This window comes from Phyllobates terribilis, unplaced genomic scaffold (assembly GCF_046119375.1).
Source record: "Phyllobates terribilis strain yellow unplaced genomic scaffold, ASM4611937v1 Scaffold_1__5_contigs__length_1240528914, whole genome shotgun sequence".
Lineage (NCBI taxonomy): Eukaryota > Metazoa > Chordata > Amphibia > Anura > Dendrobatidae > Phyllobates > Phyllobates terribilis.
This window is the reverse complement of record NW_027362761.1, coordinates 462,561,306-462,569,336: the sequence shown is the minus strand read 5'-3', so window position 1 is coordinate 462,569,336 and position 8,031 is coordinate 462,561,306.

Below are 8,031 nucleotides of genomic sequence, written 5' to 3'. Positions count from 1 at the left end.
GACCGTCCAGGCGTTGCAAGTGGACCCGTCAAGACCCATCAAGCTGGCTTCAAGTCCGGAGGATGTCCCGTGGCGTCGACAGAGGAGGATCCCGTCGTTCCTAGGGAGGCCCACAGACCGCTACGCAGAGGATGGACAGCCCATTTGCCGTCGTTGCAACCAGCCCGGACACATTTCCAGGTACTGTAATTTAAACGGGTCCAACCTGGGGCAGAGGGCCGACCCCCAGGCATAAGATCACCAGGCCCTTACAATTGGCGTAATAAGTACGTTGGGGGGCGCCCGGTTTTACCCGTGGTGCTGGACGGTATCCCCATGAGCGCCTTGCTGGATACTGGGTCGCAAGTAACCACAATCCCTTATGTACTTTTTAAGCAGTATTGGACTGATGCTGATATCACACGGTATCCAGACAGTAACTTGAGCATCATCGCCAGTAATGGCTTACCCGTGACGCAGATGGGGTTCAAGGAGATGACCATTAAAATTGGTAAAGTTGAACTGCCGGCACAGGGAGTGATTATTGTGGACATTGACCGTCATGAAAGTCACCCTAAAATAACTGTGGGTACTAACATAATTGAAAATTGTCTTTCAGAAGTAATTGTAATTCTACAACAGGTGGCGGTGAATGCTAGTTCCAGCCAACAGAGAGTCCTCAACAAGGAGATAAAAGCCCTGATGAGACGGCAGCAGGTAGAACTGTCTGGTGGTGAGATCGGTAGCGTAAGACTCAGTGATCCATTCCCCATTTCCATGCCTCCCAAAAGTGAAATGATGATCTGGTGTCGGACTGCAATCGGGTTGAGAGGTAGAGACTACCAAGCCATGGTAGAACCCGTGTACTCAGACAGCAGGCCCACCATTTTGACAGCCCGGGGGGTGGTTGATGTCCGTCATGGGAGGGTGCCCGTCCGCATCCTCAACATTGGGAAGAGGGAAGTACACTTACCCAGGAACGCTACACTCGCCAAACTGTTTGTCGTCGAACACCAAGCTATCAGGGCCGTGGAACCCTTGCCTCCATCTCCACAGGCGGAGGGTAATGGCTCCCAGAAACAAAAGGAGGACTGGTGCCAGAAACTCCATGTGGGTGCTGACTCCACTCCCCTGCACCAAAAACAAGGAGTCTACCGGGTGGTACAGGAGTACAAGAGAGTCTTTAGTAAGCACCCGCTAGACTTCGGCAGAGTAAAAGGGATAGAACACCACATCCCCACAGGGAGCCACCCACCAATAAAAGAGAGGCACAGACCTGTACCCCCTGCACATTATCAGAACGCCAAGGGTATGCTAAGGGAGATGAAAGAAGCTGGGGTCATTAGAGACAGCTGTAGCCCCTGGGCAGCCCCCTTGGTTCTGGTCAAAAAGAAAGACGGCACCATGAGAATGTGCGTGGACTATAGACAAATCAACCGTATCACCCACAAAGACGCATATCCGCTGCCTAGAATAGAAGAGTCTTTAGCCGCACTAAAATCTGCTAACTTCTTTTCTACTTTGGACCTTACTAGCGGGTACTGGCAGGTTCCTGTGGCAGAGGCTGACAAGCAGAAGACCGCCTTCACCACCCCGATGGGACTGAGCGAATTCAACTGTATGCCTTTCGGGCTCTGCAACGCACCAGGGACCTTCCAGCGGCTGATGGAATGCTGTCTAGGGCACCGAAACTTCGAGACGGTCCTCCTTTACCTGGACGACGTGATTGTCTATTCGAAGACCTACGAGGACCACCTAAAGCACCTGGCCGAGGTGTTCGAAGCCCTGGCAGGCTATGGCCTGAAGGTGAAACCATCGAAGTGCCACCTGCTGACACCAAAGGTCCAGTACCTAGGGCACGTGGTAAGCGCAGAAGGAGTGGCCCCCGACCCTGACAAGGTCACGGCAATCAAGAGCTGGCCAAGCCCCTCGAACATCAAAGAGGTGAGACAGTTTCTCGGGTTGGTAGGCTACTACCGAAGGTTCATCCCCGGGTTCACTAAGATGGCAGCTCCTATGCAGGACCTCCTGATCGGACAATCTAAGTCCCGAAGTCAAAAGCCACCCTTCAAGTGGGATAAACCGGAAGAGGAGTCCTTCCGCCAGCTAAAGTTGGCCCTCACTGGGGATGAGATCCTGGCCTACCCTGATTATGGCCAGCCTTTCATTCTCCACACTGACGCCAGTAATGTGGGACTGGAAGCCGTACTGTCCCAAAACCAACAGGGCAGAGAACGGGTGATCGCATATGCCAGCCGGAAGCTGAGGCCCACCGAGAGGAACCCGGAGAATTACAGCTCCTTCAAGCTAGAATTCTTGGCGGTGGTGTGGGCCGTGACGGAACGCTTCAAGCATTACCTGGCCTCCGCAAAGTTCACCGTGTACACGGACAACAACCCGTTGACACACCTGGACAATGCAAGACTGGGTGCCCTGGAACAGCGGTGGATGGCCCGTCTCTCCAACTATGACTTCGTGATCAAGTACCGGGCAGGCAAAACCAACGCCAACGCGGACGCCCTATCAAGAATGCCTCACTTACCTGAAGGTGACGAAGACCCAGAAGAGCTGGAAGAGGTAGAACTCCCCGCGTTTCACCGGTATGGAGCCGCTCAACACTCTCACCGTGTGAAGGAGGAGGATCTAACAACGGTGATGATGAATCCCCTACCTCACCACAGCTGGGCCGAAACCCAAGATAGTGACCCTGCTGTCCGCCTGGTGAAAGATCTGCTGACCCGGGAAGACGCCCGCCTAGATCCAGATGCCCCAGAGGAAGCCAAGCAGCTATGGAAGGAGAAGAGCAAGCTGTTCCTCTACGAAGGCAAGTTGTGCAGAAGGATTGTCAACCACCGGACGCACGAGCTGACCTGGCAAGTCGTGGTCCCAAGGCGAGATGCAGCTATGGTCCTGGGAGCTTACCATGACAGAGCGGGACACTTCGGTTGGAAGAAACTGGAGTTCCTACTAAGAGGAAGGTTCTTTTGGGTCGGCATGAGAGGAGCAGTAGAAAAGTGGTGCAGAGACTGTGGCCCTTGTCACCTGAGGAGGAAGGACCGCACCAGCCAGAAGACACCCTTGAGGCCCATCGTCACCACGCAGCCTCTTGAGCTGGTAGATCTGGACCACGTCAAATTGGCTCCAAGCCGGTCCGGATACATCTACGCCCTGACAATCGTGGACCACTATTCCCGTTTTCTAGTGGTGGTCCCGGTAAAGGACTTGACAGCCCAAACAGCGGCCCGAGCCTTCCAGCAATACTTCTGCCGTCCACACGGGTATCCGGAACAGGTCCTGACAGACCAGGGTCCAGCGTTCGAGGCTGAAATCTTCCAGGAGTTCTGCAACCTCTATGGCTGTAAGAAAATACGGACAACGCCTTACCACCCCCAAACCAACGGGATGTGTGAGAAGATGAACAATATAGTCATTGATCTCCTGAAGACGTTGCCCCTGGAGGAACGCAGCCTGTGGCCAGAAAAACTGCCGGACCTGGTAGACATGTACAACAATATCCCGGTGAACGCTACAAACTGCACCCCGGCTTACCTGATGCGAGCCAGACCGGGTAAGCTGCCCGTAGACCTGGAGATGGGAGTCCTAATACCTGAGCACACCTCCCCGCATGCGGACTGGGATACGGAAAGGCAACTGCAGTACAAGAAGGTACAGGAGAGTGTGGAGAAGAGCCTGGCCCAGGTGAGAGAGAAGCAAGAAAGACTCTTCAATCAACACGCCCCTGCTGGTCCCCTAGAACCTGGTGAGCAAGTCCTAAAGCGAAAAAGAAGGCTACATAAGTTGGACGACCAATGGGAAAGGGAACCCTACACCGTACTGCAGTCTGACCACGACAACCCAAAGGTGTGCGTAATCACCAAGGACGGAGGAGAAACCACTAGTGTCGTCTCCAGAGACCACCTCAAAAGGTGCCCCGAGCAACTCCGTAGTGCAGAAGAGGATCAGAGTGACCTTGAACCCGCAGAGGACAAGGAAGAAATGATCAGCACCGTTCTCGGAGAGTTCCCTCAGTCCTGGACTCGCATAAACGATGCCATAGTGGTACCCGTCCTGCATTTCCTGCAACCGGCACAGCAACAACCAACACCAGAGCCGGAAGGTGAAGAGGAGCAAGCAGTTCCAGAGGCAGAAGAGCCTGTTCCAGCAACCCAGGAGAGTCAACCCTCTGCTGACAGTGAGCCTGCCATGCCTGCGGTAAGCCAAAGAACCCGCAGACAGCTGCCTGCCCTACCTGTACATTCAGCTGGTAGCTGTACCCCTAACGCTAGTGGGGAAAGCCAAGTCAGTCCACCACCAGACAGTGGGTTAAGGAGGTCAACCAGGAGCACAAAGGGACAGATACCCGCTCGCTGGAGAATATAGAGTGTACTAAGATTGTAAATAACCCTGTTGCCAAATGTTAAATTGTTTGCCAAGTTACCTGCATGTTTATTGATAGTGTGTTTCAGTCTCTTGCAGCAACCGTAAGGACTCACAGGTTATGGACTTTTATAACCGGGACCTTGTATGGAATGCGTTCGGAGCCTAACCCAGGAATGAACTAAGACTGTGAAGGACTTGGGGTAGGACAGACCCCCACCTGGTTAAGGCTCCCGTTGTACTGGTGATATGGACACCCGGTCACAGACCACACTGTGACCTTAAGAACTCAATTTGTGCGTCGTCTGTCTATTAATGTTTTATTGTTATGCATATTGTCTTTGTTTATTGTTTAGTCCCGGAGTACTAAATTTCACTAGGGGGGAATGTGTCACCCTACCTGGATGCCACAAGTGTAATAAAGCTGTGTCTGAGAGCAAGGGGGAGGTTCTTTGGTTAGGGGAACATTAGCATGCAATGCCTCCTGTCTCAGGCCAGTAGGGGGAGCAGGCTGCCCCTATAAAAGCTGGTACTGGGGACAGGGTTAGGGAGAACTGGATTGGCTGTCTCAGCTTTGAGACGTGTCCCAGAGTGGAGCAGGGACAGAAAGTTGATTGCACCTAAGAGGAAGTGTGGCAGGAGGAGAGCCACAAGCCAGAGACAAGAGGTAAAGAGAGCCTGTCTTGGCAGAAAGAGGACTTCATTTACCAGACTTTGGTGTCTGAGGCTGGAAGGTTTCAACATCCCCCAGCAGAGAACCAGTCCGCAAGGGACTGTACATTCCTTGGCCTAAGAAGCCTGGAGGCCCTGCCACAACCGAAGGGACCAGTGAAGCCGTACAAGGCTGGGAGCAGAAAGGAACCCACGTCGCAGGCCATACAGGCGAGAAAGCACGGAAAGCTCGGAAACGTGGGCTGTTACCCTATAACGAGGAGATAGCCAGAAGGAGCGCAGAAAGCACGGTAGGCCTACACCCTCACCCTGACCAGGGCCAATTTCCCCGTTGCTCTCAGACATCCAGGTCCCCTCCTAGCCGGGACTGTTTATGGGTCAGTTTACCTGTTTCAGTAAAGACCCTGGACTGCAACCTGTTGTCTGTGTGCTCCTTGCTCCTCCAGCACTATCATCACTGGGACTCTCACTATCATCACTCCCACCATCCATTATACTGCCCTGGGGCCGCACTCTTCCCGTGGGGAGTCACACTACCCTAGCTGCACGCCTCATCAGCCCCAGCGGTCTGCAAGCAGCGGCGGTTCCTAATAACCGCAAATCCACGGGTGGCGTAGTCGGACATAAACAACATATAACGGACTACCACTGGCCTGACCACCCTGAGCCACGGAACTGGGTTGCCACTACTACTCCCATCGTTCCCCCTATTGCCCGGATCCGAGTGCCCCACGGCCCAGGGGGCGAGTCACTACCATAAGTGTGAAAGCACAACCATCATTCAAAAGTGACCAAAACATCAGCCAGAGAGCACTGGTACTGAGATGTGGTCTTTGGTCCCCTCCTGCAGAACCACTCCTTTATTGAGTGTGTCTTGATAAGTGCCAATAATTTCCATCTATTGTCTATTCCATTTGCACAACAGCATGTGAAATTGATTGTCAATCAGTGTTGCTTCCTAAGTGGACAGTTTGATTTCACAGAAGTTTGACTTACTTGAAGTTATATTCTGTTGTTTAAGTGTTCCCTTTGTTTTTTTGAGCAGTGTATATTTATATAATACGTCAGCAGAGCAATCCAGCCACTTTCTACTGAATATATATATATATAATACGTCAGCAGAGCAATCCAGCCACTTTATACTGAATATATATATAAAATACGTCAGCAGAGCAATCCCGCACAAAATACGTCAGCGCAGCAATCCCACACAAAATACGTCAGCGGAGCAATCCAGCCATTTCTACTGAATATATATATAAAATACGTCAGCAGAGCAATTCAGCCACTCTCTACTGAATATATATATACTGTAAAATACGTCAGCAGAGCAATCCAGCCACTTTCTACTGAATATAAATATATAATACGTCAGCGGAGCAATCCAGCCACTTTCTACTGAATATATATATAATACATCAGCGGAGCAATCCAGACACTTTCTACTGAATATATATATATAATACATCAGCAGAGCAATCCAGCCACTTTCTACTGAATATATATATATAATACGTCAGCAGAGCAATCCAGACACTTTTTTGACAATATCAAACGTCAGCAGAGCTAAATGTTTTAATTAAAGTTTGCAACCTTATTCATTCCGTAATTCCATAATAATGGCCCCTAAATGCCAGCAAGTTCTTTCTGAGGAGGAAACTCAGGCAAAAAAATCAAAATAGGCTGAAGCTCAAAAGATTCGTAGAAGTAGGGGTAAAAAACAGCACCTTAAATTGCAGCTTGAAAAAAATATTGTCAGAAGAAGGGCTGACCGTCATAATCTCACCCAAAAAAAGCGTCAACAGATGCGCAAAGCTGCCGCTGAGAGGCATAGGTCTGCCCCAGAGAGTATGACGGTGAGCTTCAGCAGCATCACAAAACCAATGCTGAGAGACACAGAGTAGCCCGTACTAAACAACCTGCCCGCTGTGGGAAGAACGTAAGATTTCGCAACACTACTTTGCTTACTGAATACTTCAATGAAGACGATATTGAGGCATGCTATCTTGGCCCAATGAACAACAAATGCTCATTTTGTAATGCCAACCATTTCCAAAATGAAATTACAACAAACTGTTGTCATAATGGAACCATCAAACTGGAAGAAGTACGAATGCATCCCTATATTACTAATTGCATGAATAGATCGGAACCAAACTCCAAGAATTTTATGGAAAACATAAGATCATACAATAGTGCAAACGCTTTTGCATCAATGGGCGCACAAATTGACCAATCAATTAACAGGAGATCACGTCCTTTCTGTTACAGAATCCATGGGCAAATTTACCATGCAACATCTGCGTTGCACCCTAACCAAGGTGAATCACCAACATACGCCCAGTTATATATTCTGGATTCGGCTCAAGCCTTGAATGAAAGAATGCACAATCCAGCCAACAGCGGATGCATTCGTAATGTTATGGAAAATCTACCAAGAATTCCCGAAGATATCAATCATTTCTCCAGAGAATACAAAAATATGTTGCAATTTGAACAAGAAGAAATGCTAAAAGCTAATCTAGAAAACCGAATGCCAATTGAATATAGCATGACTTTCGTGAGAGAAAAAGTAAATACTATGCACCCCGGCAGAATCAATGCTCCAACTGCCAGAGGTGAAATTGCTGCCAGTTTCCACAGCACAGATGGTGCACCCCCAGAAAACCGTGACATTGCCATATATCTATTCTGAGACCCAATGTGCTACCCTTTGCTTTTCCCTTATGGGGACTCTGGATGGACTACAAAACCAAAAAAAAACAGTTGGTAAAGGAAATGTGACTCAATTTCAATGGTATTCATACCACTTTGCCATTCGTGATGGTACTTTTAACCAGTTCCTTAATGCAGGAAAGCTGACACACCAATTTATGGTTGATGCCTATTGCAAAACTGAGGCAAACCATTTGAATTGGGTGCGCAAAAATCAAAGTACTGTAAGAGCTGAAGAATATGACGTCCTTCACCAATTCGTGACCACTCCCGTTTCATGAACATAAA